Below are 11,622 nucleotides of genomic sequence, written 5' to 3'. Positions count from 1 at the left end.
GCTGTTTTTATATTTTCAGATTACAAAAACTATTATCTACTATCCATATTGCACTTGTATCACCATCTCTTCACCGAACTAGTGCACCTATACAATTTACCATTGTATTGGGTGTGTTGGGGACACAAGACACTCTTTGTTATTTGGTTGCAGGGTTGCTTGAGAGAGACCATCTTCATCCTACGCCTCCTACGGATCGATAAACCTTAGGTCATCCACTTGAGGGAAATTTGCTACTGTCCTACAAACCTCCGCACTTGGAGGCCCAACAACGTCTACAAGAAGAAGGTTGTGTAGTAGACATCAAGCTCTTTTCTGGCGCTGTTGCCGAGGAGGTTAGCGCTTGAAGGTATATCTTTAGATCTTGCAATCGAGTCTTTTAGTTTCTTGTTTTATCACTAGTTTAGTTTATAAAAGAAAATTACAAAAAAATGAAATTGAGTTTGTCTCATACGCTTCATCTTTTTAATATCTTTCGTGAGCATGATGGAAAGGAAAATTCTGCCAAAGTGCTAGAAGAAGAATGCATTAGAATGTTTGGAACTAAATATTTGAATTATGAGCATGATTGCAATGTTGTTAGTACGAATTCTTTGAATATCCATGACACTAATGATGATTGCACTAGTTATGATGAAAATGTCTCCTATAAACATGTCAATTTTTGTGGAGTGCATTGGGTTTGTAAGTACACACCAAATAGAGAAGATAGATATTGCAAGAAGCATAAGTACTTAGAAACTAAATTGTTGAAAGAAGAGCTAGATGATTGTGCTAAAAATTTAAATTTTCTTGGCCATACTTGTGAGCTTTGTAATGAACGTGGTCATTTAATTATCCGATGCAAATTGTTTCATGATCTAATCGTGTCCAAAAATTGCGATGACTTGATTTCCCTTGCACATTATAATGATCTTAGTTTGATTATGGGCTACGAAGAAATGAAACGTATAACTAAGAATATTCCAAAATTTGCGCTTGATAGAGTTCTTCATTTTGACCTAGAGGAAATTTATATGTATTGTGCGGTGAATTGCATTGAAAATCCTTATATTGCCAATTACATAAAGAAAAGAAAACAAATAGAAGATGAAGAGAATACTAATGAAAGGGAAGAGACTTCCCAATATCCTCCTACTATTTCTTATGATGAATCAGGTAACGAGGATGAGCCTCCTATTCAACCAATCTCATTAATAAGGAGCTCCAAAAAGAGGATTGAACCCACACATGATGTGGTGAAGAAGAAGAAAAGAAAAAGGAAGAGAGGTAAAAAGATATCTCCCCCAAATAATGCTTCTCCTATTACTATTGTGCCTCATGAAAATATAATTGTGGAAGATAATGATACTTCTTATGATCTTGAAAATCTTTTTGGCACTTGCTTGGACGAATATGATAATTGCTATACTATTGGTGCTATCTATACTATTAATGATGAGAGTGATTATGATTATGATATGAAAAGGCCCAAGTTTGGGGATGCTATGTTTATGAAGGCGATGTTTTTGATAATATATTTTCTGCAATTAATGTTTGTCCCAAGCTTGGGGATGCTACGCTTAATGAAGAAGATATTTTTAGTCTCCCAAGTTTTAATATGCAAATTTATAATGATGATAGCATGCCTCCTACCTATGATAATTATTGTGATGATACATATGCTATAAAAAGTAGTGATGATTATATTTATAAAACTTGTCATGATTATGATTACCCTTTTTTTGAACATTACTCTTTTAATGTGGAAACAATTTATAGTATTCAAGTCTCTTATGATACTCCCACTATTCCGATTAAGAAGAAATTTGCTTATGTGGAGAGTAATAAAATTTCTATGCTTGTAGATCATGAAAAGAATGATTTAGGTTCTGGTTATATTGTTGAATTCATTCATGATGCTACTGAGGGAGGAACATATGCTTGTAGGAATTGCAATAATATCAAGTTCCCTCTCTATGTGCTTAAAGTTTTGAAGTTATGCTTGTTTTGTCCTCCTATGCTAGTTGATTATTGTTCCCATAAGTTGCTTGATCAAAAAATCCCTATGCATAGGAAGTGGGTTAGACTTAAATGTGCTAGTCATATTCTTCATGATGCTCTCTTTATGTTACAATTCTTATCTTTTATGTGAGCATCATTGAAATCATCATGCCTAGATAGGGGCGTTAAACGATAGCGCTTGTTGGGAGGCAACCCAATTTTATTTTTGTTCCTTTCCTTTTGTTCCTGTTTAGTAATAAATAATTCATCTATCCTATGTTTATATGTGGTTATATGCTTTTAATTAGTGTTTGTGCCAAGTAGAACCTTTGGGAAGACTTGGGGAAAGTCTTTGCGATCATGCTGTAAAAAACAGAAACTTTAGCGCTCACGAGAATTGCTGCCATTTTTATTTGGAGAGTGCTATTTAGTTAATTCTTTTTGAAGATGATTAATAGATAAATTCCTCAGGTCCAGAAATTTATTTTAGAATTTTTGGGGTTCCAGAAGTATACGTTTGATCCACATTACTACAGACTGTTCTGTTTTTGACAGATTCTGTTTTTCGTGTGTTGTTTGCTTATTTTGATGAATCTATGGCTAGTAAAATAGTTTATAAACCATAGAGAAGTTGGAATAAAGTAGGTTTAACACCAATATAAATAAAGAATGAGTTCATTACAGTACCTTGAAGTGGTGATTTATTTTCTTATACTAACGGAGCTCACGAGTTTTCTACTTTAAGTTTTGTGTTGTGAAGTTTTCAAGTTTTGGGTAAAGATTCGATGGATTATGGAATAAGGAGTGGCAAGAGCCTAAGCTTGGGGATTCCCAAGCCCCCCCAAGGTAATATTGAAGGACAACCAAGAGCCTAAGCTTGGGGATGCCTCGGAAGGCATCCCCTCTTTCGTCTTCGTTCATCGGTAACTTTACTTGGAGCTATATTTTTATTTACCACATGATATGTGTTTTGCTTGGAGCGTCATTTTATTTCATTTTGTTTTGATTGCTGTTTGAATAAAATACCAAGATCTTAAATTATTAAATGTTATAGAGTCTTCACATATTTGCATAATTATTCGACTACTCATTGATCTTCACTTAAATCTTTCGGAGTAGTTTGTCATTTGCTCTAGTGCTTCACTTATATCTTTTAGAGCATGGTGGTAGTTTTATTTTGAAGAAATATATGAACTCTCATGGTTCACTTAGATTATTTTGAGAGTCTTAAATAGCATGGTAATTTGCTTAAAATCCTAATATGCCAGGTATTCAAGAATAATAAAATTCTCTTATGAGTGTGTTGAATACTATGAGAAGTTTGATACTTGATAATTGTTTTGAGATGTGGAGATGGTGATATTAGAGTCATGCTAGTTGAGTGGTTATGAATTTGAGAAATACTTGTGTTGAAGTTTGTGATTCCCGTAGCATGCACGTATGGTGAACCGTTATGTGATGAAGTCGGAGCATGATTTATTTATTGATTGTCTTCCTTATGAGTGGCGGTCGGGGACGAGCGATGGTCTTTTCCTACCAATCTATCCCCCTAGGAGAATGCGCGTAGTACTTTGTTTCGATAACTTGTAGATTTTTGCAATAAGTATATGAGTTCTTTATGACTAATGTTGAGTCCATGGATTATACGCACTCTCACCCTTCCACCCTTGCTAGCCTCTCTAATACCGCGCACCTTTTGCCTGTATCATACACCCATCATATACCTTCCTCAAAATAGCCACCATACCTACATATTATGGCATTTCCATAGCCATTCCGAGATATATTGCCATGCAACTTTCCACCGTTCTGTTTATGACACACTCCATCATTGTCATATTGCTTAGCATGATCATGTAGTTGACATAGTATTTGTGGCAAAGCCATCGTTCATAATTCTTTCATACTTGTCACTCATGCATCATTGCATATCCCGGTACACCACCGGAGGCATTCATATAGATTCATATTTCGTTCTAAGTATCGAGTTGTAATTGTTGAGTTGTAAGAAAAATAAAAGTGTGATGATCATCATTATTAGAGCATTGTCCCAGTGAGGAAAGGATGATGGAGACTATGATTCCCCCACAAGTCGGGATGAAACTCCGGACGAAAAATAAATAAAAGAGACCAAAGAAGCCCAAATAAAAAAAGAGAAAGAAAAGAGGCCATAAAAAAGAGAAAAGGCCCAAATAAAAAATGAGAGAAAAAGAGAGAAGGGACAATGTTACTATCCTTTTACCACACTTGTGCTTCAAAGTAGCACCATGATCTTCATAGTAGAGAGTCTCTCATGTTATCACTTTCATATTGTAAGTGCATCAGCGCCACCCCTAGTTGGTTTTGGAGTATTGACGACAAACCTAGTTGAGGGACTAATGTGTTCGTGTGAATTGCAGGATAACACAGGTAGAAGTCCCTCATTGATTCAGTTTTACTACCAGAGATGACCCCTAAAAATGTATGAAGACATTGAAGCCAAAGGTGGTATATGAAGATATTCACATTGAAGACAAAAGAAGGCAAGTTATGAAGCCTATGGAGCTCGAAGACTTAGATCTTTCGTAGTTCTTTTTCTTTTGTGTTGAGTCATAGGAACCACCGTACTGTTAAGTGGGGTCCAGGAGAACCAGTCAGAATGACTGAAGTGATGCCTAAACCAAAAACCTATGTCTTCGAGTGAAGACAATGAGGGCGAATCTTGTCTAGAGCCGGACAAGTCAGCTTTGCTTGTAGCCCAAGTAAAGTTGCCATGAGAGTTTGAAATCTGATCGTTGAGACACGTGTCAGTTCCTTAGTGACCCAGGGTCATTTCGGACAAATCAGGTCGGGTTGCCAAGTGGCTATAAATAGCCCACCCCTACAACCGTAAACGGTTGGCTGCTTAGATTTTAGTGCACGGCTTTTATCGTTTGAGAGCAACCCACCTCGAAGCCTTTGAGAGAAAATTCCTAGCGAGGAGAAAAGCCCTAACCACCTAGAGCCAGAGAACATTGGGCATCACTTAAGTCTTCTTGTCTGTGTGATCTGAAGACTTATTACACTTGAGGACTGTGAATCCTCCAGACGGTTAGGCGTCGCGTTCAGAGCATCCAAGAGACATTGTGGATTGCCAGTGAACGAAGTCTGTGAAGGTTTGGGAGTCTACCTTGAAGACTTACCAGAGTGATTGGGCGAGGACTATGTGACCTTAGCTCAAGGAGAATACGGTGAGGACTTGGTGTCCTGAGCTGCGTGTTCAGGACTAGGTGTCCGGGACTGTGTGTCCTAAGGTTTAAATACCTAGCCACTCCAACCAGATGTACAGTTGTCACAGCAACTGGAACTGGTCCAACACATCATTGTCTTCAACGAGTCACTGGTTTCATCCTCACTTCCTCTTTCTTACTGTTACTCATTGTGAAGCCATTGCATGCTTGCTCTATCTTTTGTCTTCACAACGTGAATGTATGATCTGTTTGGCTTCATAACTTCTTCCTACCTGATCCTTATTACACTGCAGCTGTTTGTCTTTGTGCTTTCACTCTATTGAATACTTGACCATGGCTTGCCTAGTGTAACCTAACTTCCGCTGCATAGTAATAGGCAAAATCTTCACTGTTTGTCTTCATAACTTCCACGTTTTGAAGACTTTCATAAAAATCGCCTATTCACCCCCCTCTAGTCGATATAACGCACTTTCAATTGGTATCAGAGCAAGGTGCTCCCTTGTTCTGTGTGATTCGGTTTAACCACCTGGAGTTTTAGCTATGTCGACTGCAGGGATAATCAAAGTCTCCGCTGCGTGCCCCGTCTTTGATGGAACTGAATATCCCTACTGGAAGAATAAGATGCGCATGCATCTTGAAGCCATTGACGTCGACCTATGTATGTCGTCGAGAATGGCGTTCCCAAGGCTGGAGAAGGTGTCACTGCTGCTGATGTCAAGAAGTTCACTCAACTGGACTCTACTGCCAAAAATATCATATGTGGTCATCTGACAAAAGGACAGTATGGCCGTGTGAGTGCCTTGAAGACATCCAAGCTAGTCTGGGACTGGCTCTCCAAGGTCAATGAAGGCATATCAACCCAGAGAGATCAAAGAATCAGTGTTCTTCGCAACCTCTTCAACCGCTTCAAGGGAAATGACAATGAGAATGTCCATCACACATTTGACCGGCTCACTGACATCACAAATGAGCTTCAAGCCCTCGGCGCCACTGAGATTACCAAACATGAAATCATCAAGACGCTGCTGAGATCACTTGATAGTTCGTTTGACATCCTAGCCCTGATGATTCAAGAACGTCCTGATTTCAAGACACTCGATCCGTCTGACATACTTGAGAGGCTCAACACACATGAGTTTCAGCTTTCCGAGAAAAGAGATATCTACGGTCCGAACTATGGGCGAACTCGTGCCTCGAAGGCAAAAGCTGTTTCCTCATCTGAAGAAGAATCTGACAGTAGTTCTGATGATCCTGAAGACATTGGAAGGGAACTTGCAATGCTAGTGAAGAAGTTCCAAAAATTCACCAAGAAGAAAGGCTTCAGAAAATCTTCACGATCAAGCTCAAGGAATGATGAAGCTTCTGCTCATGACTACAAGAAGAAAACATGTCACAAGTGCAAGAAAACTGGACACTTCATCTCTGAGTGTCCACAGTGGGACAATGAGAACAGAAGAAAGAAGAAGAGCAAGGAATATGATTCTGACGACAAAAAGAAGAAGAAATACTCAAAGTCTTCTTCCAAGTCTTCCTCAAAGTCTTCATCACACAAGAAGAGCTCATCTGGCAAGGCACGCGCGTTTGTTGGCAAGGAAATGGATTCAGAGGAGGAGTCCGCTTCTGAGGAGGCAGAGGTGGAGTCTGAGGAGGAGTCTGATTCTGGCATTGCGAGTCTGGCTACAGCATACGTCGCCAAGTCCATCTTCAACACTGAAGACAATGACTGCATCACCGACACCGACGCAAATGACAAGAACGACTCCACTCCTACATACTGCTTCATGGCACGCAGTGCCAAGGTAAACACACGCACTACTCGCTATCAAACATCTAGTGACGATGACTCTGACTGTGATTCAAAACCCAGGTACAAAACACTTGCTAAAATCGCAACTGAACAACAGAAAGCTATGGAACATATTCAAAAACTGTTAGACAGAAGCGATGATCTGTTGGGTGCTGAAATGACTCGATCTGAATCCTTAATTGAAGACATAAAAAATCTTCACGTTAAGTATCAGGAACTTGAAGATCGTCTTGATACTCTCTCAACAACTCATGAAAAGCTTTCCAATGATTATCTTCAAAGGAAGCAAGAACTTGAGAAATTGAGAGCGGCTCATGAAGATCTTCAAAAGGAAAACGAGTCACTTCGTGCCAAACAGATCAGTTCCGCTCAGGAAGAATTTGAACCACCATGTCTTAAATGCATTGAGAGTGATAATGCTACTTCTGTTGCTGAATGTTCCACTGCTACTGCTGTTGCAATATCTTCAACTGTTGATGTGGTAACTAACCCCTCTGCTGAGGATACCACTGCTATTGCTGATGAGAATGCTAGGTTGAAGACATTGCTTGAAACAGGGATGTACAAAAGTCTTAAAGGACATCAGACATTATGTGATGTCCTCAAGAAGCAGATTCTGAACCGAAACCCTAGGAAAGAGGGTGTTGGGTTCGTAAGGAAAATAAATGCAGATGGCTCTTACTGGAAACCTGAGCAGTACCCCAAAACCACATGGGTTGCCGCGGAGGAACTTTCAGCAGATCCATCCAATTTATCTGGCTTCACTTGTGCTAACCCCATTATCATTGATGAATCCTTTGATGCAAACTATAAACTGTTTGAGAATCAGAACGACGAAGTGTTTGCCAGGTACATTGGTACTAACTGCAGGAATGGACCGCCTATGAAGAAGATCTGGGTTCCAAAAAAGTGTCTGGAAAATCTTCCTGTGAATGTCTTCATGACACCTCACTTGAAGAATACAAACCTCAAACCAAAGGCTTCATACGGTCCAAAGGCTTCATACAAACAGGGGACTCACCTGAGTCACACTAACGCAAATGTTTTGCAGGGAAACCACACTCAGACATATGAATATGAGAGCGGTTCATCGAACCGTCATGTTCATATGACCAAAAATTATTCTGCTTATTCTTATGAGTATTATTGTCCACCTGCAAGACTGTTTGCTAAGGCTTCAAAGCCAAAATTCTCAGATGCTGCACTTAGACTTATTGCTTCTAAGCCACCCTTGAAGATGTGGGTGGTTAAGAAAGCTTAACTCTCTTTTGCAGGGAAAGGTCTCCAGCAGAAAAACAAAATCTTCTGACGCTATTGCTGGGGACCTTAAAAATCTTGTAGGGCGCAAGATAAAATGCCCGAATGGCATCATTATGTACTTCGTTCCTGAATCACATGCTACTCTCCCTATTAGTCCTAATCTGGATCTAAGTTTTCATAACCCACTGGTTCGACAAATGTTTTTGCTTCACAATTCTCTTCGTGAAGCCTATCCCCCTAACTGCACTGTAGGGTACGACACCAGCGTCTTCAAAGTCTTCAGAATGGATTATTGACAGTGGGTGTACAAATCACATGACTGGCAAAAGAAGCCTTCTTATGGACTCAACCTTACGTCCATCCGACAAGAGCCACATCACATTTGCTGACACTGGTAAAAGTAAGGTATTGGGTCTAGGTAGAGTTGCAATCTCAAAGGATCAACACATGGATAAAGTCATGCTTGCTGAATCCCTTGGCTTCAACTTAATGTCTGTCTCAATGCTTTGCGATTTGAACATGATCGTAATGTTTGGAAAATATCGTTGCCTAGTACTAATGGAATCTGACAAGTCTCTAGTGTTTGAAGGGTATCGAAAAGATGATCTGTACGTGGTAGATTTCTCAGCAGGGCCACAACTTGCAGTATGTCTTCTTGCAAAAGCTTCAGAATGCTGGCTTTGGCATCGGAGGCTTGGGCATGCTGGCATGAGGAACCTCCACACCCTTGCGAATAAGAAGCATGTCATAGGCATCGAGGGCGTCAAGTTCAAGAAAGATCACTTATGCAGTGCCTGTGAAGCAGGGAAGATGACAAGGGCAAAACATCCTTCGAAGACAATCATGACTACTACACAACCCTTCGAACTGCTCCACATGGATCTTTTCGGTCCCACTCACTACTCAACTTTTACTACTACTGCTTGCCTCTATGGCTTTGTCATTGTTGATGATTACTCTAGATATACTTGGGTGCACATAATCCTTTACAAGACTAAAGTGCAGGATGTCTTCAGACGATTCGCCAATCGAGCTATGAACAATTTTGGCGCCAAGATAAAGCACATCAGAAGTGACAATGGCACTAAATTCAATAACACTGGCCTTGATACATATCTTGATACCTTGGGCATCACACATGAATTCTCAGCTCCGTACACGCCACAGCAGAATGGCATCGTCGAACGAAAGAACAGAACACTCATTGAGATGGCCAGAACAATGCTAGATGAATACAAGACTCCAAGAAAATTCTGGACTGAAGCCATTGACACTGCATGCCATACAATCAATCGTGTTTATCTTCACAAGCTTCTGAACAAGACATCTTATGAACTCCTAACTGGCAAGAAGCCAAATGTCAGTTACTTCAGAGTATTTGGCGCAAGATGCTGGATCAAGGACCCACACCACACCTCAAAGTTTGCACCAAAAGCACATGAGGGCTTTATGCTTGGATATGGAAAGGATTCGCACTCCTACAGAGTCTTCAATCTCTTTCATTACAAAATCGTTGAAACAGTGGATGTGCGGTTCGATGAGACAAATGGTTCACAAAGAGAGCAACTGCCAAATGTGCTAGATGAAGTTCCAGCTAGTGAATCAATCAAGCTTATGGGAACTGGAGAGATTATACCTTCTGAAGCTCATCCTGAAGAAGAACTTATCATCTCAGCACCTGATCAACATGAAGACAATGCTCAGCCTGAAGACATTCCTCCCAACAACAACACAGATCAGCAAGAGCAAAGTCTTCGCCCTGTACATCCTCGTCTTGCCAATGAAGTGCAGATTGACAGAATAATTGACAGCATCAATGCTCCTGGTCCACTCACTCGTTCAAGGGCAACTCAGCTAGCAAATTTCTGTGGGCACTTCGCATTCGTATCAATATCAGAACCCAAGAAAGTTGAAGAAGCCTTCATGGAACCTGAATGGATTCAAGCTATGCAAGAAGAGCTTCAACAGTTTGAACTGAATAATGTATGGGAACTGGTCAAGCGTCCTGATCCACGGAAGCACAACATAATAGGCACCAAATGGATATACCGCAACAAGCAAGATGAGCATGGTCAAGTTGTCAAAAACAAAGCTCGTCTCGTTGCTCAAGGATATACTCAAGTGGAGGGCATTGACTTCGATGAAACATTTGCTCCTGTGGCTAGGCTTGAAGCCATACGCATACTGCTGGCCTATGCAAATCATCATAACATACTTCTATATCAAATGGATGTGAAAAGTGCCTTTCTCAATGGCAAGATTGAAGAAGAAGTGTATGTTGCACAACCGCCTGGCTTTGAAAATCCAAAACATCCTGACATGGTATACAAGCTCAACAAGGCACTGTATGGGCTCAAACAAGCCCCTAGGGCCTGGTATGACACACTCAAATACTTCCTGAAGAGCAAAGGCTTCATACCTGGTTCCCTGGATCCCACTCTTTTCACGAAGACATATGATGGTGAACTGTTTGTGTGCCAAATTTATGTGGATGACATTATCTTCGGCTGCACCAATCAGAAGTACAGTGAAGAGTTTGGATATATGATGCAAGAGCAATATCAGATGTCCATGATGGGGGAACTGAAGTTCTTCCTTGGTCTTCAAATACGACAACAACGCAATGGCATCTTCATATCTCAAGAGAAGTATCTCAAAGATTGCCTGAAGAAGTTCGGTATGCAAGACTACAAAGGCTTCACAACACCAATGCCAGCCAAACATCATCTAGGTCCTGACGACAATGGTAAAGAGTTCGATCAAAAGGTATATCGCTCCATGATTGGTTCTTTGCTTTATTTATGTGCATCTAGGCCAGATATTATGCTTAGTGTTTGCATGTGTGCTCGATTTCAAGCGGCACCAAAGGAGTCGCATCACTTAGCTGTGAAGCGAATTCTTCGATATTTGACTCACACCCCAACTCTAGGATTATGGTATCCAAAGGGCTCAGAGTTTGATTTGGTTGGATTTTCGGATGCTGATTATGCTGGTGACAAAGTTGATCACAAGTCTACATCAGGCACATGTCACTTTCTGGGACGATCACTTGTATGTTGGTCTTCAAAGAAGTAGAACTGTGTATCTCTCTCCATTGCTGAATCTGAATACATTGCTGCTGGATCTTGCTGCGCTCAGCTTCTGTGGATGAAGCAAACACTCAAGGACTATGGCATTCATCTGAAGCAAGTGCCACTTTACTGCGACAACGAAAGCGCCATCAAGATCGCCAACAACCCAGTTCAGCACTCGAAGACAAAGCACATTGAAATTCGTCATCACTTTCTCAGAGATCATGTTGTGAAGAAAGACATTGATATCATACACGTCAACACTGAAGAGCAATTGGCAGATATCTTCACC

The sequence above is a fragment of the Triticum urartu genome, chromosome 5A (genome assembly GCF_056163025.1).
Source record: "Triticum urartu cultivar PI428250 chromosome 5A, HENAU_Tu73, whole genome shotgun sequence".
Taxonomy (NCBI): Eukaryota; Viridiplantae; Streptophyta; class Magnoliopsida; order Poales; family Poaceae; genus Triticum; species Triticum urartu.
This window is presented reverse-complemented; position numbering follows the sequence as displayed.